The sequence below is a fragment of the Octopus bimaculoides genome, chromosome 5 (assembly GCF_046866305.1).
Source record: "Octopus bimaculoides isolate indiv1 chromosome 5, ASM4686630v1, whole genome shotgun sequence".
Classification (NCBI taxonomy): domain Eukaryota; kingdom Metazoa; phylum Mollusca; class Cephalopoda; order Octopoda; family Octopodidae; genus Octopus; species Octopus bimaculoides.
Genome location: NC_142932.1, coordinates 112,994,694 through 113,018,209, shown reverse-complemented (window position 1 = coordinate 113,018,209; position 23,516 = coordinate 112,994,694). Strand labels below are relative to the sequence as shown.

Genomic DNA, 23,516 nt, shown 5'->3' with positions numbered 1-23,516 from the left:
GTGTGTATACATATATATAGACACACAGACACAATAAAATAAGTACTAGATTGAAATAAGTATTGTTTCCAATATGATCAGGTAAAACCCACGGTAATGAAGCCCTATCAAGACTGAAGTCCAATGACTGAAACTAGAAAAAGATAAGGTTAAAATTAGTAACCACCAAACAGCTGTTAAAAGTGTGTGTTTGAATATGAATTGGGAGATAGTTATTCTCAACTTCTAAATGATTATATAATCAATAGGCATCTATATTTAATACTGGATCAGTTTTAAGAGAAACATTTGTTGGTAAATAGAGGAGAGTAAACTAAGAATATTTCCTTATCCAAAACTCTAGACTGATATTAGAGTCAAAGTCATCTACAAAAAAAACAAAAACACCTTAGTTACAATAATAATAATTACTTTCGTGTATGTAATAGGTTTCGTTTATTTCCTTAAATTAAAGGGGCTAGAAAATATTTTAATAACTATCAGGAGTTATATAAAAATGAGACACAAACTAAAATTTAAACATAACAAAACTGTTGCTGTTATACATAGTAGTGTTTAGTTGTGTTTTGATTTCAAATCCTACTGAGGTCAACATTACTTCTGACCCTTCAGGGGGAGGAGAAAATACACATCAGATATGTAAACAATCATACCACCAAAACAAAATTTACAGAAAAACTGTAATTATTTCTGATTTAGGGACAAGTCCAGGAGAAGGAGTATAGCTGACAACATCAACCCCAGTACTTGATGGGTACGTTATATTATCAACCCTACAAGGATGAAAAGCAAAGCTGACCTTGGTGGAATTTAATTCAGAATGTACAGAGCCACAAAAAGTATTATCAATTTCCCAATGCTATAATGATCTTGTCAATCCATTACACTCAAAAAGTGTAGCTTCTCTATTTTGTACAAGTTTCATTGAATTATTGAATATACAATAAAGACATTTCATTAATAATAAAATTCATTCTCAATACTTTCTGGTAGATTCAGTTGTGAATATCTGATCGCTGTTGTTGTTTGCCATTGGAGAACATTTCCCTTAAGATGATGTGTGGTCATAACACATGCAATTTATCTTGAATGGATGTCTAATCATTTGAATTCTTGCTGGTCTGCATGTTCATTAAATTATTTAAATAACGGAGAATTTGTTTAACCATTTATGATTATATTCTCACTGAAATGTACTGTCTTTGAGTTTCAGTTACTTATGAAAATAAGAATTGAGGAATCAAGTAAAATAATTTTTTTCATAATTAAGCTGGTGTTTGTATTATATCATCATTATTATGATGGAAGGTTTTCATTTGAATATGGATGCTTTGAAAATGCATTTTCTCATAAAACTAAAAGCTTTTTATTTTTTTATTTAGTATGCTGGGTTCAGAGGTTGGAGCAACGACCATGGCCTTTGTAGACTCAAAACCACCAGTAAGATAGATGCTGTTTAAATCATCAACATCTTCAGGAAAGACATGAGCAGGGAAGGGATTTCAAGGGGAACCAATGTTCTGGAGGGAAAAAGGATTGAGCATAGTAGTTAGTGAAGTGCCTGTGAGTTTAACACAAGAGTGATAAGGGAAGGAAAAAATATGTGGGTCAGAAGTGCATGAAAAGAGGAAGTACAAGACCAGTCAACTCCCAGGAATAGAGACCATTATAGTAGTACTAGGAAAGGCAGAGAGAAGAGACAACACACCTGTGTTTAGCAAAGGCTGGAGCATTGCTGTGAGTGAGTTGGTATCAAGAAGTATTATTATTTAATCAAAGGTAAGCCAGCAGAATCATTAGTACTTTGAACAGAATGTTTAGCAGCATTTCTTCCAGTTCCTTATGTTTTGAGTTCAAATCCTGCTAAGGTCAACTTTACCTGTTATCTTTTCAGGGGTTGATAAAAATGTGTACCAGTCAAGTACTGGAGGATGATATAATTGACTTGCTCCCACCTCTCAGAATTGCTGGCCTTGTGTCAAAATTAGAATTATTTAATCAGAGAAAAATGAGTAGGGGTCATGACTTTCACTGACCCCCCTAAAGTAATAGGATAATGCTCAGCTTCAGCTTCCAAGATTAATCATCATCATCATGTAACGTCCGTTATCCATGCTGGCATGGGTTGGATGGTTTGATCAGAGCTGGTAAGCTGAGGGGTTGCACCAGACTCCAGTCTGATTTGGCATAGTTTCTATGGCTAGATGCCCTTCCTAATGCCAACCATTCCAAGAGTGTAATGGCTACCTTTATGTGCCACCAGCATAGGTGCCAGTTGCATGACACCAGTATCTGCCATGACTATGATTTCACTTGGTTTGATGGGTCTTCTCAAGCATGAGAGTGAGTTTCAATTGATTACAGTTAAGGAGCAGCTTGCAAGTTCAAACAAGAAGAAACCAGTGCAGTAGTAGTTATGTAACTTTAGATCAGACTTAAGATCGAAAGCAGTTTAACCATAATGATCTCATGTTTTTGTACATCTAGGACAATATTTTCTCACGTATCCCTCCCATTTCAAGGTGGAGTGTGATTTGAAGGAGATTTTATTGAAAACTAGCAGAGATACCCGGTGTTGCCCGTGTTACATGCAATTGAAGGATGAGACTTTTCTCTTATATTTCCTGTAAGGAACTGGAATAGATATGATTCGAATTTCATCAAAATTGCACATGTGGGTTCTTTCCCTCTTTACACACCCTAAAAAAATTCTAATCATGAGACCTGTATCCCATACTATTAATCTTTATGCACATATTCCAAAATTTCAGTCTTCTGGAACCTGTAAAAAGGATTTTGCTCCTGAAAAATGGAGCTCATGGAGCTCTAAAATATGGGAATGAAGGCCCCTATTGGGGGTGGGTGTGTTAATGTCAACCAGAGAAGTTGAATTGTGGGGAATGTTTTTAACTTTGCTCTTATAGTATACCTGTATATATGTGAGAGTATAGTTTCACTTTAATAGTTTCAGTATGAAATTGAAAGTATTAAAGTGGAAGTATTTGAAATTACAGTAGCGACATGTTATTGTTTCACTTTTGAAATGTAATACTGAAATAGTTTCAGTGTGAAAGTGAAAGTATCTGACATTACAGTAGGGAGATGTTATTGTTTCACTTTTGACACATAATACTGAAATAGTAGAGGAGATATGATATTGGTGTGGGCTCGAACTATGCAAGAAGTTAAAAATTGTTTTGGCCTAAGACACTACATGGACCCTAAGTAAGGCATGTGTTAATTTCAAATGACATTGGTTGTGTAGTTTTCGAGTTTTATGGATTCACACAGACACATATTCTTATCTTTATATATCTGATATTTATGCTCATATTCGAAAATTCTAATGTTATGGATCCTGTAAAAAGGATTTTGCTCATGAAGAATGGAGCTCTTGGAGCTGAAAAATGTAGAAGTTAAGGCCCCTATTGGGGGAGGGTGTGTTAATGTCAAGCAGAGAAGTTGAATTGTTGGGAATGTTTTTAACTTGGGTGTAATATGTATTGTTTGAATTTCTTTGAAATAGGAAATATATGTGTCTTCACTGGGTTTGTAAAAGAGAGCAAAGCTACAGGAAACCAAAAGACGAATGATCACGATAATCAGTAAGCTGCCCTAGCCTAGTCGTTACTACACCCCGATGTAGGATTCCTCACCATACAGGTGACAGGCACAGCTGTAAGATGCATTACGGATCTGTAGCAATTGGAAGGGTATGACCCAATTGAAATAACAACGTGTGACGTTTGGAGTAAAGAGAAATGAAAGTGTCGCCTCTGGAGTTTGCAAATGACCACTATACCGATAGGTAACTGCAGAAAAAATTTACAATCAATAAATGTCTTAGAACAACCAGTCACTCATCTGGGAAGGCCTTGAAATCAATGTTACCAACTGGGGACTATGTGTGACCCAGTGATAATAAAAAGTGGAGGCAAAGATGCGTCTCATTTTCTTGACAATCTATGCACCACATTGCAGAAATCACAATGTAAGTATATCTGAAAGGATAGTCTTACACTGTTGTACCGTTGAATTACAAATAATGCTCATCTGTTATGTTCGGGTGACCCTATAGGTTCCAATAGTACAACTGTATTCGTCTTTGCTTAGGAAAAATGACTAAATTGCGGGTGTGAAGTCCCCATGAATGGGTCTTTGTGACTTCTAAGAAGAAATTTTAGAAATATTACTTTATTTGTGTGTAATCTGTATGGTTAAAATTTCATCAACATCAAAAATATATGAATTTTCATGGTGGTTATGGCCGTTATGCATAGAATATAATTTCTAAATTTCATAAAGATCCATTCAGTACTTTTTACATAATTTTGGATAAAAAAAAACAAATGACTAATGTGTGCGTTTGTGTGTATGTGTGTGTGTGTGTGAGTGTATATATGTATAGATATCTGTATGCATGTATATATGTGTACATATTACATGTATATCTATATATACATCTACACATATGTATACATATACATGTATGCATATAGATCTATATCTATACATATACGTGTACATATACGTGTACATATACGTGTACATATACGTGTACATATACATCTATATGTATACATATACATTTCTCTCTCTGAAACCATTAAAGTGAAAGTATCTGTCATTACAGTATCGAAATGTGATTGTTTCAGTTAGTGGAATAGTTTCATTTTTAAAGTGAAAGTATTTGACATGAGTGTTTTTGTTTCACTTTTGACACGTAATACTTAAATAGTGGAGGAGATATTATGTTGCTGTGGGCTCGAACTATGCAAGAAGTTAAACATTTTTTTTTACTAAAACACAACCGGGACCCTAAGTAAGGCACGTGTAAAATTTGAATGAAATTGGTTGTGTAGTTCTCGAGTTTTAGGGAACACACACACACACACACACACACACACACACACACACACACACACACACACACACACACACACACACACAGACAGACAGACAGGCAGACATTCTCATTTTTATATATATAGATAAGATCATGTGATTACATAGAGATTCTTTAGTTTGGCTCACCCAAGAAACAGTAGGCTAGTGGTTAGAGGTCTTAACTAATCAATTGGATGAAACTTTTTATAGGATGTTGTCTTATGCCTGTGAGAATGTGTGTAACAATGACAGTTGTAGATTCATGAATACTACTTGGTGAGTTGCACTCAGAACTTGTAAGGTGTCAATATAAGAAGAAACTTAATCAGATGCAGTTTTTGCAAGGCTACATACGGAGATCAGAAGTTAGGTTGTGAAACACAGCATTTGTAGTGACTTTAATGGCTTTAGCCAAGTATTGTTCATGAGAAGGAAAAGTGTAGTGCATTGCTATTTCTTTCACATGTGTACTGATTGTGTTTTCATAATAATGAAGGAAATTATGTTTCATTCTCCTACTCAGGAAAGTTTCCAAGATTGTTGCTCCTATTAGCAAAAGTAGAATAGCAGCAAAAGACTATTAAGAGTGTACAATATCCATGAAAAAAAATGCACCCATTAAAAAGAAAAATAAATTCCATAAAATACAAGGGTTGACCTCAAAGTAATGCAAAGGTGAGCCTAAGTTTTTTATTAAATGACATAAGTCATTCAATTTGTATATGTTGGTAGAGTAACTATTCTTCCTGTTCATTTTTATTGCAGGCAAATAATGGGTTCCAAGTAGAAGCAATGTGCCATTATTGAGTTCTTGACAAAGGAGGGGTACAAGCTGCCATTATTGAGTTCTTGACAAAGGAGGGGGTACAAGCTGCCATTATTGAGTTCTTGACAAAAGAGGGGTACAAGCTGCCTGATTCAAAGAAGGCTATAATTTGTTTACAAAGATCACATTATGGATGAAGTTTAAAGAGTAAACCAACATTGAAGATAACCCACTCGGTGGAACCACTGGCATGAATCACCAGCAAATGGATGAATTGATTTGCCAGAGGCAGATTAAATCCCTATTTGTCAACTTGCTGCACAGCTGGACAGTGGTTACAATACTTTTACAGAAGATGGTGGAAAACTTGGGGTATCAGGGATTTGAAAGAGAGAAAGGCAGGAATCTGTTCTGATTTGCTGGAAGCATTTGAAGCTAATGAAAACATTCTTCCTGATCTGTTGACAGGAGTGAAACATGGCTGTATCTTATATCCTTTAGATCAGAAAACAAAGCCTCAGTCCATGGAATGGTGGGTGTCACATTCTCTAAAGCTTAAGTTCAAGAGCCAGTGACTGGCACAGGAAGTTATGGTAACTGCCTTTTGGGAAGAGTGTCATTCTCTTTGATTTTCTTGAAGGTGACTATAAAATGGACAGTGAGTGGTACGTTGAAATGCTCAAAAGGTTTAGAGAACCCATTAGGAGGAAAACACTGAACAAGAATCTTAAAAACACTTAGACAATGCATGACCACATATATTTTAGGCAATAAATCAGGCAAGCAGAAAAAATTGAATTGGTCAATGGCTCTCCATTTACTGTTACAGTCTGACCTGGCAACCTCTAACCTCCACCTGTTTGGTCTATTGAAGGTCTTTGGGAACAATAATTTGATGACAAAGTGAAAGTAGTGGTGAAAAAGTCGATACAACAGTGCATACAAGAAATTTTTCAAAGAGAATTTGAGGGTTGGGTTCAACAATGGTGCAAATGCATCACTTGTATTGGAGACTATGTTGAGTGGTACCTTTGTATAGAGGAATGGTTACTGTACCAACATCTACAAGTTAAATTACATCTGTCTGGCTTCCGTGCTAGTGGCCCGTAAATAGCACCATTTGAGCATAATCATTACCAGCGTCACCTTCTAGCACTTGTGCTGGTGGCACGTTAGAAAATCATTCGAGCGAGGTCATTGCCAGTGCTGCTGGACTGGCTCCTGTGCAGGTGGCACGTAAAAAACACCTTTTTGAGCATGGCCGTTGCCAGTACCATGTGATTGGCCCTCGTGCAAGTGGCACGTAAAAGCACCTACTACACTCTCGGAGTGGTTGGCGTTAGGAAGGGCATCCAGCTGTAGAAACTCTGCCAGATCAGATTGGAGCCTGGTGCAGCCTGCTGGCTTGCCAGTCCTCAGTCAAATCGTTCAACCCATGCTAGCATGGAAAGCAGAAGTATGATGATGATGATGATGTCAGTTAATAAAAAATGTTATGTCTACATTTGCGTTACTTTCAGGACAACTTTCATAGTTAACATTCAACATTATTATGAGTTAAAACAAACTAAACAAGTTGCTAGATAGAATTGAAATGATAATTGCAAACATGTTACACATAGAATTGGTTGTCAAACCTTCAGAAATACAGCTAATGGGGAACATTAAACAAATGAACAACAAAATATAGAAAATATTTAGAGGAAAAAGCAATATAGTCATTCAAGCTCTGTAATATTCCAATCCTAATGAAACCGTACCATGAAATTACGTATTTATCAATTCAAAGAGGGAGCTTCTATGTGATTGCTTAACCTGCTAGAAATAGTAACTAAATCCAACATTCTCAAACAATATTTGGATAATATAGTCCACAGATTTTGAAAACCACTTCCAGTGGGGGAATGACAACACAACCTCCTTCAACAACATTAAAATACAACCACTACAAGATTGTATTAAGGAAACAAATCTTAGAACACAAATTTCCTTTTTCATGAACACAGTTAAAGCCTTTCAAGCTGTTACAAATGCTAAACTCTTCCATCTGATTTCTTTATGTCATATATAAACATTGGAAAACTGTGTTGTAACAGTTTCTTCAGCCTTCATCTCACTAAAAAGTACAAGCGTGATCTACATTAACCATTTAGCATTCAGATTACTCTGTCAAATGTAATGCTTATTTATTCACGTTATTTTGAATCAATCAGGTATTATCTTGTAGCTTTGAGATTTTGATATGATTCTATATTTTTAGGATAACAATTTAGAGTAAGAGTCTAGATCTGGCCAGTTCTAACATAAAACAAGTAGAAAATTTTGGCCAGTTTAAATGCTATAATAATTCATATAGGAGAATCAACAGTCAAATTCTCCAAATTTGGAAGCTATACAAGAACAACAATTCTAAAGCTACAAAAACAAGTGATGTAACATGGACCCCCACCTCTTGTGCGCACCCTCAAAAATTCTAGAAAAACTAATACATAACATCTTTAACCCCTTTCAGACCCAACCCTCATCTAAACTATAACACGCAAATGCCACGTAACTAATGAATCTAACACAAAGAATACATGATGGCTTCAACAACAAAAAAACATCCCACTCATACCATTTTTACTACCATTGACATAAGTAATGCTTTCGACTTATTCCTTGCTAGCTCCTTATTCATAAGAGTACCTTAAAAAGCAACACAAAACACTGGCAAGAAAATCTGTTGCAACACAAGCTTATCTATTGTATAAGAACAACACTTTCAGAATAAGCAATTTCCAGAATGTAACATTCCAGGCATCTGTCCTCTCACCCACGTTTTTCAATCTAGACTTACACAACCTTCCCATATCTCCTCAAAATATGTACATTTTTATATGCAGGTGACATCACACTCATTCAGAGACTTACTATACAAATACTCTAACCTTACATAAATCGCCAACATATCTTGCTTCAAAATAATAGACATAACGGTAACAGGTACCAAATACATTTTCTCCCTTCTTACCAGCAACATCATCAAATACAACCAACCATTACACTCAACAACATAAACAGAGAAAACAATAATACTAGCAACTACAAGGGCAGAGGGGAAGTCAAAAATTATCCATACTTTCACCATAACATATCTTTATTATTGTCACACTGACTTCTGCACATGCGTGCTTATAATTGGTACTGTTGTGGTCACATGATCAAAGTTTGAGCCTGATCACACCATTTTTCTTTCTTACTTTACAGTGTAAGCATACCTGCTCCACTAGCAATGTGCACTAAAGAAGAACAAAGAGCAATGATATGTTATGGCAAAAGTGCGGATAATTTTTGACTTCTTGTATATACAACATTTCCACAACATTCAAAATAAATAGAAGACATTAAAAAACAACAATTTCATCATAGGCTCCACATTTGACGGAAAGTAAAAATAACCAAAATGTTCACAAAAAGTGACTACATATCATCATGGATTGTACATCATAAACCGTTTCTATTTTTTTTTTAATATTTTGAGGATGATCAATAATGGTGAGGCTTAGTAGTGTGACCTTGAAAGTTATAGTTGCAAGCTGTTCATGTATAGTGGAGTGCAATTCCTGCACAATGAAAGAAAAAAAATGAAAGCATATTTGTATAAGCAAGGGGCATAGTTTGTTAGCAAGCCTCAACACACACTGTTTGATACCACAAAAAATCCCTTCCAAAAAACCTAGATACTTATATACAATACTTCAGAATGCTATGATAACATTGTTTTAATTTCCACTTTTCTAAGCTTGCATGGATCAGATAGAATCCACTGAAGTAGGCTTTCTGTGGCAAGATGCCCTTGTTACTAACCCTCATGTGTTTCCAAGCAATGTAATATATTCTCATGGCTGGATATGCTTCCATGGAAGACTGGAAATGAGGGATACCACTTTTATGACAGTGATGCTTGTTTACAAGTATAACACAAGGAGACACAAACACTATACACACATATAAATAGATAGATAGATAGATAGATAGAGAGAGAGAGAGAGAAAACAGGCTTCCATACAGTTTCTTATTTCTTTACTGCCCACAGGGGGCTACACACAGAGGGGACAAACAAAGACAGACAAACGGATTAAGTCCATTATATTGACCCCAGTGCTTAACTGGTACTTATTTAATCGACCCTGAAAGGATGAAAGGCAAAGTTGACCTCAGAACGTAGCGGTAGACGAAATACAGCTAAGCATTTTGTCCGGCGTGCTAACGTTTCTGCCAGCTCACCGGCTTCTTCCAGTTTCTGTCAAGCAGATCGACTTACAAGGTTTTGCTCAGCCTAGGGCTATAGCTGAAGATACTTGCCAAAGCTATCAAGTAGTGGGATTGAACCCTAAATCAAGTAGTTAAGGAGCAAACTTCAACCACACAGCCATGTCTATCCTAGTTTGTGTTTAAAAAAAAAAAAATGTAAAGGCCATCCAGCTGAGTGGTGCAGACACTAATTGCTGTAATCATTAGCTTAAAGTTAAGCTGTTTCTTCTTTGTCTCTGTCATTGTAATACTTCGGGGAGCAAGTGCAGTGCCCATGACACTTTTCAGGGCCTTCAAAATTGGTGGAAGGAAAGAAAGAAGAAATTATGACTCACACACTGCAGCAGTAGGAAACATCATATCAAGACGCTGCATTATTCCCACAATAGCGACTTGGTCTAAATGCTTGCAAAAGAGCAGACTCTACTTAGGGTATTAAAGCACCAGATGGTTGTGTTAAACTGGGTAACAGGTTAACACAATAAGTAAAATACATATGACAAACTTTCTGCACGCTTTTCTGTCACCTCAGTTTCAGTTATCAGGCTTGGGTCAACCTAAGGCTATAGTAGAAATAATCTGTCCTCTTAGTGTACAGTGGGATAGAACCCAGAACCACATAATTGTGAAGCAAACTTCTTTACACAGCCACATCTGTGTCCACTTTGTCTCACTTTCCTCCAAACCCTGCTCAGTCATTCATGTCTAGAACTATAGCTCTCAAGGACACATTCTTTGCCTTTGGTTATTGCTGGGATTATCGTAGGCACTGTCTATTCTCTTCTAAGAGGAAAAAAAAAAGTTTCTACTTTGGAGGACATATATTGCCACATCCTTCTGAAATGGCTTGAAAAGACTATTATCAAACTAAACAATTTTTAGTTGCCTTTGATTTTGTAGTCTAAAATAATGCAAGTCTAAGGTTGAGCCATAAAAGCTACTAAACCTAACAAAGTCAGTCTACTCCTGTGAATTCACACACAAATTAGAGCAAAAGAGATTTTTCACCGAAATGAAAAAAAAAAAAGAAAATGATGTTTGACAGGGTTGTTGGAATGTGTGATTGACAAGTGTTGTCCTCACTCCTTGTTCAGTTTATTACAATAACTATTTAGATATTTATAATCACAAATATCAGCTATATTTCACTCTTGACCCTATCATATGCAAATTTCCAAGTCATATATTGATAGCAAATTTTAGCACAAGGCCAGCAATTTTAGGAATGGATAAGTTGATTACATCAACCTCAGTGTTCAACTAGTACTTATTTTATCAACCCTGAAAGGGATGAAAGGATTTGAACTCAGAACAACAAATGAAATGCCATTAAGCATTTTGCCTGGCATGCTAATAATTCTGCCAACTTGCTGCCTTAAATTTCCAGGTCATATCAACACAAGTTCATAATGCCTTTAATGAGATTTCATCCATAATTTCTCTAACATATGCAATTTTTCAAATTTTCCAAGATCATATCTTCACAAACAAGCTCAACTGGTCCTAATGAACACTTCAGGAAATATCTCTAAAGCAGACTGTCAATAGTGCAACATTCATTGTTGAAAATATTTCTTAGAAAGATAACAAAAAAAGAAAACGGTGGGGGGGAGGGGTTTCAAAAGAAGACTTGATGAAACAATTAGACATTGCTTTTAAAATCAAATTAAAAGAAAATATATTTCAAAAATAATTTTTATATGCAAAAAAAAATAAATTATTTTCATTGTCTAAATGATTAAAAAAAAGAAGTTATGTACTAACATTGGCTGTGGGTGGAATTTTAATACTAAGCTTTTACAATTATAGTGAGTGTTTTGACATTGACATCATGTATATAAGCACAACTACTGTGTCATTAACATTAGATAGTTATTGTTGAAGTGACAAAGTTTTGACAGTCATATTAACATAATAGCAAATATAGAACAAAGGTAGTTTTGTAGTTAGTTTTTTTTTTATAGTTTCTTATAAAGAAAAGAAACAAACTAAACTGAACATTCCAGTACAGAGCTGTCTACTTTTAAGTTGTAATTTCTCTCAATTACCTTTGTTACAACTATTATTTATAATAACAATACAGTATTATCACTTAATATCTTTCACAATGACGTTACAGGTAACAAAGTAAGAAAGAAGTTTTTAACATGGGAAAGTAATATGGTTCAACAAAAAGGAACTTTGCAGTCGCTTGTATTGTACGGAACTGTGATGCCTTCCCAATACTGCAAGTGAAAAATGTTGATCCATTTAGAGCTGTCAAAAATAAGTAACACTGATATAGAGGTTGTTCATTCAACTCACTATATTTCTGTTTAAAAATGAAAAAATAAAAATAAAATAAAAATAAAAAAACTATAGTGTTTATTCAAAAGAAAAAACTAGTTTAAAATTAAAATTTCTGACATGAGCAAAATGCCACAAATTGCAGGGAAGACATCAGAGTTAAACTAAAATCGACTCCAGTTAGTAACTGATGTTTATTTTAAGAAAAATAAAGCCCAGCAATACTTGAACTCAGAGCATAGCAGGACAAAACTGAAGACTGTTCTGCAATTAAACCAAGCACTATCATTTTTGGTTCTTCATGTAAGGGAAGGAAGAATCACTTATATGTGTGACAGTAACCATCATAAGGACGAAATAGATATGCATAAAAAACTGTCAACATTATTTCTAAACATAATCTAGATGCCTCCAGCCTTTCTGCAATTACTAAGATCACAACAATCTTTGAAACCACAAACGAACTCAGAACAAGTATTGAAAAATCTACGGTTGTTTACAATTCAGTTGAAATTATGTTACATGTGAAAGCATGGAAAATTAAAATCAGAAACAGTCAGGCCTAACAGAAAACTAAAATCTATTGTGTCAATGTATCTATTAAGAAAGAGATCTACTTTGGCTGCAGAATAATGAAGAGTTGTTAAGAAAACTAGTACAACAAACAGGGCAAGATCACCGACATAGTTGAGGTCAGAGAAATACAGGCTCTGCTGATGTCTTGATTGCTTCTGTTTGGGTTCAGTCGTGATTTTGCCCTTCGATGTGGCTCCACTACAATCACCAAGAGTAAAGGAGCTGTACAGTCTCCCAGAGAATTCCTGTTATTGTTAGAAACTCTTTAGTTGGACCATCAATGTTTTGCACAAAGCTAACATCACGAGGGGGATAGCTTTGGCCATCCTATCTGAGATGCCATAGCTCAACAGGATATGTAACACAGTCCTTCTGTTGAAACTACCTTAGGCCTTTGAGAAATTCACAAATACAGCTGATGCCTTTTGTTGGAGATTCTAAGATTTTCTTTGATTCTTCTAAGAGCAAGTATGTGTAATAATGTTGGTTTGTCTTTGCAGAAGCTGCTTGTTTCTCGATGCAAAGACTGGGTACAATAGCATCAATGATGATGAAAGTTACTTGTCAATTAGTTCCGATAATGGTACACAACCCAAGGAAGTTGGTGACTTCAAGTATCTTGGGTCCAATATTGCTGACAGTAAGAAAGACTCCCTGACATGCAAGGGACAAGCCGGAATTGCTCGTAACAGGTACAAAACATCTGGCAATTGAATATTTCAAAGTTAAAGAAGCTGGCCTTCTTCACAACAAGAGTAGATAGCATTCCTTTTATGGATCCAAAACCTGGACTGTGTGGGAGCTTCAAGACTGCCTTCATGGTACATGAAGGATTAAAACATCTCATGGCATAAGTACAAGATCAAAGAGGAGACTAATGAACATATTCTACATACATGCTATTGTCAATCAATGCAGGGTAGGATTTGGTGACCACTACTATTGTACTGAACAAAAAACCATATTAGACATGATATATAAGAGAATTCCACACTTTAATAGAGGATAAAGACCACACAACTACATTGATGTTATTGGCAGAGACACTAAACATGAAACTGAGGACCTACAAAAGCTAATGATAGAAATTCCTGGCACAGTGTGGTGAAACACATCTTTATTGCAGCCACTTGAACAATATATATATATATATATATATATACATACATGTAAAATGCTGGAGTTTATTGCCTTCTTTCAACATGCCTGAATGTTATGACTCATCTCCTCAGACATGAGTCTTAACAACTGGGTATGTATATATAAATGTATGATTATATCTCTTTCATATAACTGTAAGGCAGCACAGAAATATTGGTGGCTAAAGCATATATATGCAGAGATACCATAGTGTTCAGGAAGACTTTTTAGTCTTGTCAAAAGAAGACCTTTCTAGAGCTGGAGTCATGAAAATATGCCCTCAGTATGGACTACAAAAAAGTTAGTGTTAGGGAGGGCATTCAACTGATGTAAATGAGAGTCATAGTTTCCTGGCCAACTCCAAGAAAGCAATAACTTAAACAAGGACTCTGACTTTAACAACCTGCCTAACCCATGCCAGAATGGAAAGCAAATGTATGATGATAGTGATGATTATCTATGTATGTCTGTGTGTGTGTGTGTGCATATATACACACACACACACACATATATATATGTATATATATATATATATATATATATATATATATATATATATATATATATACATATATATACATCAGTGTTTGATACTAGGTCATCAATTGTTTATTGTGGTACATTGTGTAGAGGATTGCCCTAGTCATTTTTCTCTGTTAGGAGTGAAAGGGAAGTCGACATCCCACTCCTCAGTTTATTGCCTAGCTAATAGGTAGTTTTAATACAGTTCACACTGTTGTAAGTTTTCAGATCAGGTTCTCATTAGGACGTTATTATAAGCAGAGTGCACCAACAGCCTCTACATTTCCCAAGATGCCAAACCATAACTAAATCTGCTGAACAAATTCTCAGTATTTTCAAACAGCCGTTGACTACAATCCAGCCTAGATCCTACATCCTAATCCATGTAGTCTATATCTGCTGTCCAGGTTACACTCTTTACTCAAAACTTCATTCAGATGTCTGCACATATGTAGCTTCCACTTTCTCTGCCACTCGCTTACCTCACCTAGATATCAGCAACAAAGACTTCAAGTGATTTTCTCCCAATGTTTCTCTCCCTCACTCCTCCTGCCATTAACTACTCTCAGCTCATATCCCTTCTAACACTGAGGGCATCTATCTAACTTCATCCCTCTCCACAAAAAGCCATTTTGTCCTCACCATTTACCTCACCTCTTATCTCATACTGATGTCACCAGTGTAGAAACTAATCTTATGCAATCCTCAATTTTTCACATCAAATAGCTTCACCTTATCGTGTATTCTTCAAACATACATGATTGCACAATACATCTCTCACTTCCTGGACTCTATGGCACTTCAAATCAGGTTATTGCTTAGACCCCAACAAGTTTTATACTAACTAGCCCAAAAAGTACTTGTGTGCTACCTCTAACCTGTCTGAAACAGCTAGCTGAGTAACTGAAATTATCTTCTTAGACATGTCCTCCACATTCCACAAACACCACAGCCCAAATCCCCCAACTCATAATTGTGCTGAAATAGTTTAGGCCAAAAAACATGGCTTACAATACTTGGAGAAAATTACACACTCTTACAAACTGGATGGCTTGTCCCCAACATGGTAATTCCTGCAAGATCATCATTCAGACTTCAACTAAGTCATGAAAGTTCTTACAAAAGAGCTTAAAATATTAGGCCTCTCATGGTGAACCACTCATCAACACAGCAAAGCAGTTCTATTCAGCATGCAGTCTACCTGACCATATGCAATATAGCATGCAGTCTAACCCGAAACCCCAACTCAGATCAGGTCATTTCACAGCATACACTATGGATACTGTGGAAAACCACATGCTAAATTAGCAATGACTGTGCTTCCTTTTCAGAGTCCAAAAATATTTTGTCCCCAAAAAACTACTCTTTCTATTCTCCACAAAACTCAGGTGAGACCCACAACAGAGAACTGCTTCCACATCTAAGATGGTGCTGCAATTACTACACATACCGACATCCTAGACCATATCCAAAGAGAGATTACTTATGCATGAAATTACTCACAAACACAAATGGATCCATGTCTGTTTTCTCTTTCTACCTTCTTTACCAAAACATCTTTCAACTGGGACATGGAACCCTAATCTGATTCAACAGCAAAAGGAAACTAGCTATACATATCAAGAAATGGTCTTGTATCAGAGCCCCTCTAATTATGAACAACAAGCAATTAAAAAGCCCTCAAAGTCACCACACATGCTAGACTTCCCAATTTCTGATTATATCTCACAGTAATCTTAGATTGCCAGAGTAACATCCCAAAGACTAGGCTTTAAATACTATAACTCTGATTAGTTGCCAACTCTCTGTAAAGCTCAAGTAAAATTAATGTTGGAATACAGCTTACATATCACTATCTCAACTGCAATAGCCTGTGCTTTTCTGAACTATCAAACTACATTCCCCCTCCCAAATCTCAGTTTCTTTAAACTACTTTCTTACCTACATAGGTTTAAACTGAATACCAGCTATAACCGGCCCATCAGTCAACAAAAATGTAGTTGTGCTCAACTAATGAAAAAAAGAAATTGCCAGCAGATATTGAACATTTGAAAGGCCTAATGCACTCAGATATAGTTTTATCCTAGTTTCCATGATGTAACCTCCACACATATAATTCAAATGACTTCTAATCTTGATCCCACTTGATCCATACTTGTATATGGCCTCAGTCACTGCTTTCACATATGGATATACTAAGCATTCTCAAGAAGTCAGTACTGTCTTATGTGGACAAATACAGCTGTGTACTAACATTAGAAGTCATCAAATACCTAATTTTTAAAGTGGGCTCAAAATAATTTTCATACACAAACACCAAAACTGTCGCTTATGGTAAGGTGTAATTTAAGGGAGATTTGGCTGCTATTTCTAGCAGGCCTCTATTTTTTTTTTTATGTGCATAGTTCCACATCGATTTATACTAGAAGGCTACAACAGTTCTTTTACTTTATCACTGACAGTATTAGAAATCTATGTAGATCCAGAATCATGAAAATATTTGTGAACTATATATGAACGAGCTTGGTAACTGATATTCTCAGTAAAAATATCTATTTACTTTAACACAGTTCAGAATAAACGAACATGATATTGGTAAATTTGAGGTACTAAGTGTCTGAAAGAAGAGAATGGCCTCATATATCCATGGAAAAGGGAATCACTACAAAATGTCAAACAAGGAATGCTAGTTTTAATACTCATAAGCAAATGAAGTCGATTCTAATACTAACGGATGTGAGTAATGTAGTAAAATAGTTCAGCATTATAATAGGTGTTAAAAATACATTGATGGTTTAAAGGTGAAACAGTTACAAGAGATTAGCTTCGAAATATGTAAAAAGAACAAAAAATGGAACAAAAAACAAAAATTCAAGCTACACAAAACGGTGCCCCTACGTGGCCTCAGCTGTGATGGTTAAAACAGACTGAAGAACTAGATTCCATCAACCAACTTGAAATATGAAAAAGACTGGAATATATCGATTTACTTAAATGATGAATAATATAGACAAAGAAAAAAAATTCATCTACAGGTAAAAATGATTTCACAAATACCAATATTTGGCAAAATTTTTCTGTTTCAGTTTTCAAAAACAAATTTTTTTAAAATCTATTTACTAAGTACGATTTCGGATCCAGCACAAATCAAAATCCAAAGAGTTAAGAATGTAGAAGAAAAGATAATCCATAAAAAAGGCAGGGAAAAGTGGGGACATTCTGTAACAACAAAATTAAAACTAATTCATTAGTTTACTCCCAAATGAAGTGAGACAAAGCTCAAATTAGGAGGTGGGGGTGAAACAGATAAATCACCTTCTTCGTTCAAATACAAAGGTTATATTTTCAGGTGGATGTGTAAATGGGTTTTAGTTTAGTTGCACAAAAGGGAGAAAAATAAAACGAAGAGAATTACGGAATATATTAAAAAAAAGTATTGCTTCACAATATTTGGGTCAGTTCTCTACAAAGTCAATTGTAAGGCATTGATGGTCAGCAAGGCAAAAATGTGTGCGTGTGTGCATGCGCGTTAAAACTCTTGAAAACAAGTCGAATTGACAAAGATTGATATCGTCCTTGGTTCAACATATTTATGTGCTGAAGTAATGATAAATCAAACGAGATGATCAATCAAATAGAACTTTGTATAGACAATGTCAATAAAGCAAAATACTTTGATGGTTTCAGACGTTGAAATCGAGTTAAATACAAGAAAGATTATAGCAAAGTGAAACTTCCTTCTTCTGATGCGAGAGAACATCAGAATATTCTTGAAAACTGAACGTTTAATTCAGTCTTACACTCAAGAATAAAGTCATGCTATCTTGAAAGGAATATGTAGAGATTAACGTTGATTTTAATGATTGAAAGAAAGTCTTCCGATACATTTATGGTGAGCAGTAGTTTGTTGAAAACCAACACAACAAACGCATATCTGCGTGTCCTGTATATTGAGTAACGATACAGAATTTTAGGAGTGAAACAAGTTAAACTTACAATAGAAACAAAAACAATAATAATAATCCCAGCTATGCGTGAATAGTTGAGAATATTATTTGAAATAACTTATATATTATCAAGATATTTTCTCGAAAACGGTTTCTTATCAATGTGAACCCATTTCACAAATGTCCAAAATAGTTGGTAAATGACGTTGCACACCATAGCAGAAAGAGAGAGAGAGAGAGAGAGAGAGAGGGGAAAAAATCGATTCCTCTAATTGGCAATATATAAAACATAATTTGGTAAATGCTATAACGGAAACAACCAACTTGTGTTTAAAAACAATATTTTAGCAAAATTGAAGCACAAAAAATACTTTTGCGTTCAATAAACATTTAAAAGTAAAATCTAACATTAAAAAGGTACAAAAGTTATGATTTGAGAATTTTATATAATAACAATATATATATATACATACCGCTCATTTGTTCTGTAGGTTTCAATTGGCCACTGTTTATGTGTGTGCGCGTGTATAATATATATATATATATGTATATATATATATATATATAGTTAGATAGAGATAAGGTTGTTTGTTATGACTGGTCAGAGAGTGACCATTGGTGTATAATATATATATATATATATATATACACACACACGAGTTGATAATAAATAAAAGAGAGAGGTAACTAGAAGGACATTGTTCTATTGAAATTTGTAATCTACTACCATCAATTCAGAAGTTTTTTTCTAAATACTAGCTACTTGAACGATTTCTTAGCCACCCTAAACAAGTTGTTGCTACCCAACAATAGTGTCAACTCTCTTCTCTTGTCACAAGTCTGTCAAGCAAAATGACCAAACCTAGTCGTAGAAATAATAACCATACAGAAGAATAGAAACAGGCAAGCAAGTAGTTAAATAAATGTAATAATTGTGAAGAGCTCTATGTATCTAATTGTCAAAAAAATCAACTGAAATATTTGATATCATTTGTCAGTGGAATGAGAAACTGTTGTTGTTAACAATTATGCCGAGAGATAGTCTTTACCTACATCTGTTCTCGCTCAACGACAGTATTGCAGTGGACTTATACTGTATGTGGATCCAATTTTTGGTTTATACAAGCAGGAAATCAAAGCAACCTATCCCAATTGAGAGTTTTCAAAAAGGTTTTCTCCTGAAATGTCCGAGTTTAAACAATCCGAACTACTAAAGTATTCATCGTTGCTGCCCCCCGGTTTAAGGCAAGGCCCCATAATGCAATGCTGGTGGGCGTCAGGACAAATAAAGCTACTTCCGATTGATCAACCGGAAGTGTACGTGGATAAGCAATGGAGAACTGAATTCTAACAAAGGCGATTCTTCTATTATGATTATATATTGTCTTTTTGTTGACATAGTTATTTAACATTAAGGACTATAATAAAATTGAAAAATGTCAAAAATAATTTATTCGTAATTTTTTTAACAAAATAATGGAAAAAATTTTAATAAATCACACAAAAAGTTAATATGAGAAACGTTAAGTTTTAACATTTAAGCTTTATCCTATAAGGCGACTCTACGTGGTCGGTCGGCCTGCTAGAAATGGCAGTTAGATCGCACTACTTAATGGACACATTGACACAATAACCTAATATTAGATATTCAAAAATACGAGGTGGTCACGGCTGGGATGCTTTTAACATGAGGCTATTCGATCAGAGATAACAATAACAAACAATCCAATGAGATTATTAAACTGAAGTGAACGGGGAAATCCAACCGGGGTACGGAACCGGGTCAACTCTATCATTCATCACAAAGCTATTATACAAAGATAAATTGTAATATTTTTATTTTTAAAATACAAAATTAAGATTTGTACAACCAGATTCGTAATTTAGCCATAATTAATAGTTTTCAAATTAATTTGCCAAATACCATATTTAGTTGAGAAAAATAAACAAACAAAACATTTGTTTATTTTTATTTATTATTCCACCCCCACCTCGTCCCCGAAACCTCGCCACTTCTGCTATCGCTGATTCATTCCGTCATTCCTACAACGTTGTTGTTAGCTAGACCCAAGAGTCAGTTCTGACAGAGCAGACTTAAAGCCAAAGGTTTTCCAGCCATGGCTATCCCATTTATATTCAGACATAATGCATATAGGACCGAGTTATCCAATATGTCGCCCCCCCCTTTTTTTATAGGGGGCATGAAATTGATGGGATTCGACTGCTATTTCTAGCAGGTCGAGCTATCACGTAAAAGAAACTCAATCGTTTGTTCGTCAGTCTGTGTGATAATCACAACCTCCTTAGTCCATCTCTCTTTCTCTCATCTTCGATGTTCTACCAGGTTCCCGTAGTGACTAGTTATTGGTGTGCTGGTATGTGTTTGTGTCTGTGTGTGCAACTGAAAGGATTCATGTACTATAGTATGGGTGTTGTGTACACAACGGGTCTGTTATGTGTGGATTCCGTGTTGTGCAATTGAAACAAAAGTCTAGTCGTGAGCTTATTATTTTTTATACCATTTTTTACGGGTGTTGTTCTTGTGCAGCCCCGGGTCAGTTCTAAGTGGGCAGACCATCGATACAGATTGCGATCCACAGATTCGTTTGTTTCAATTTTTGTTTTCCCTGTTTGTTGCTATTATTGTTTAACACCAGATCAATTCTGGGATCCTTTTAAAATTATTCAAAAACTCTTTGAAATATTTCAAATTTTCACGAGATATTTGACAAAATTTCTACATTGATGTAGTTTTGCATGCTGATGACAAAAATCAAAACTTGTAATTTCATTTTATTATTTATTCAGATAAAACAAAGCAAAACAAAAATGAAAGTGTTTTTTTTTTTTTTTCTTTATCATTAACAGGCAAATCCATGCCAGAGTAGAATCTAAGAAAAAATTCTGATGGAAATTTGAAATATTTTAAGTAGTTGGAAAAATTGGCACGCTTACATTAGTGCCCCCCCGTCCTCCAACATTGTTTCTTCATAACTTTCAGAAAAATGGATATTTTATTTTAATAAAAATTTCTACAAATACTATTCAGATTGAAAGATTACAAAGATATTGGAATTTAATGCGGGGGAAAAATTGGTGGCCGCGCACACATACATTCCGACGCGCATCACATATACACCTACAAAACGAAACTTGAAACTATGTGTATGTGTGCGCGCTCCCCATGTTTTTTTTGTTTGTTTTTTTTTCGAATCATTCCACCTGAAAGGTATTTGTTGAACATTTCATTAATGATTTGTCATTTTTTCTTGAAATTATGAGGAAACAAAGTTGGAGCGGGAGCACACTTGTGTAGGTATCTTTTATTTGTTTCAGTCATTGGACTGCGGCCATGCTGGAGCAACGCATTGAAGGGTTTAGTCAAAGAAATTGACTCCAATTTATTATTTTTTTTTTAGCCTGGTACTTATTTTATTCTGTTTTGCCAAACCGCTATGTTACGGGAATGTAACAAACCAGCACTGGTTGTCAAGCGGTGGTGGGGGACAATCACACGCACACATAAATATATACATAGATATACAATAGGCATCTTTCAGTTTCTGTCTACCAGAAGGTTTTGGTCGGCCCGAGGTTATAGTAGAAGGCACTTGCCCAAGGTGCCATGCAGTGTGGCTGAAGCCAGAACCATGTTGTTGAGAAGCGAACTTCTTAACCATACTGCCATGCCTGCACCCAAATCGCAACTTTGATCCATATACCTATATACGAAAGTGTTCTTGTCATAACCACCTGGTCTTTTAATCAAAGGACTACATTAGCTTGAGTCCTTCATTTTTTAAATGGATCTAATAATTATCTTAATTACTAAGAATATACAAGAAAATATTTTTAGCCTATCAGATATCTAATGTTTAGAACACATTTTGGTTAGTTTTGTTGGGCTGGTGTTATTGCTATTGTTTGGTCACAGCTCAGCTCTCAGATGGAGCAGGACAAATAATGATAATACTCCTTCCTGAGTAATATAAACTCCTAGGACTGGTTTCATGGTTTTTGTGGCATATATATTTCCCCCTGGATGGGACACCAGTCCATTGCAGGAATACTCACTTTTGCTAGCTGAGTGGACTGGAGCAACGTGATATGATGTGTTTTGCTCAAAAACATGACACATTGCTCAGTGCAGGAATTGAAACCACAATCTTATGATCAAGAGCCCAACACTAAGCCATGCACCTCTTCAGACAGATCAGACCTATGTATGAGCAAAGGTATTCCAGCCATGACCTTTCCATCATTTTTTCATATATATCTAAGTAGGATTATATCGTTTATTGTTTGGTTCCCATTATGACAATCAGGTGTGATTTGAGTGATGACTGCTATTTCTTGCAGATCAAGCAACCATGTAGAAGATCCTTTGTTGGTTTCAAGCAACCGGGTAAAACTGGTTCTCAGCCATTTTTCTCCTATGGACCCCTTTGATTTACATTTTTCTTGGGTGGCTTACCAATCACATGGTTCCGGGTTCAGTCCCACTGCGTGGCACCTTGGGCAAGTGTCTTCTACTATAACCTCGGGCCGACCAAAGCCTTGTGAGTGGATTTGGTAGACAGAAACTGAAAGAAAGCCTGTCGTATATATATATATATATATATATATATATATATATATATATATATATGTGTGTGTCTGTGTTTGTCCCCCCCCCCATCATCGCTTGACAACCGATGCTGGTGTGTTTACGTCCCCTTAACTTAGCAGTTTGGCAAAAAGAGACCGATAGAATAAGTACTAGGCTTCCAAAGAATAAGTCCTGGGGTCGAGTTGCTCGACTAAAGGCGGTGCTCCAGCATGGCCGCAGTCAAATGACTGAAGCAAGTAAAAGAATAAAGTAAAAGAATAAATATTTTGTGCATTGTAGAAGTATTTTTTGCTTGTGAATTTTAACAGCAAAATCTTATGTGGATCTTCAAGGACCATATGGATCCTGGCTGAGAATCTCTGATGTAGAAGCTCCCTTGTTGGCTTTTTGTTTGAAGGTAACTCTACTAGATTACATTGTGTTCAGGGGGGAGGTCTTTCTTTTTTCCATAGTTATGGTTGTTTAGTCCATCATCATTCTTATTTGC

General features: G+C 35.5%; 1 protein-coding gene across 3 annotated transcripts in view; it reads right to left on the bottom strand.

Moving 5' to 3' along the window:
- LOC106868477 (uncharacterized) overlaps window positions 1-19,741 on the bottom strand; it is a 52,605-nt gene extending 32,864 nt beyond the window's left edge. The window contains exon 1 of one of the 3 annotated variants that reach the window (XM_089352980.1): window positions 19,470-19,741. The gene's annotated coding sequence lies outside the window, so the exon portion shown is untranslated. Of the gene's footprint in view, window positions 1-18,893 lie in introns of all 3 variants that reach the window. The other 2 variants (XM_089352979.1, XM_089352978.1) reach the window with 2 other exon arrangements.
- Between the last annotated feature and the right edge of the window lie 3,775 nt (window positions 19,742-23,516).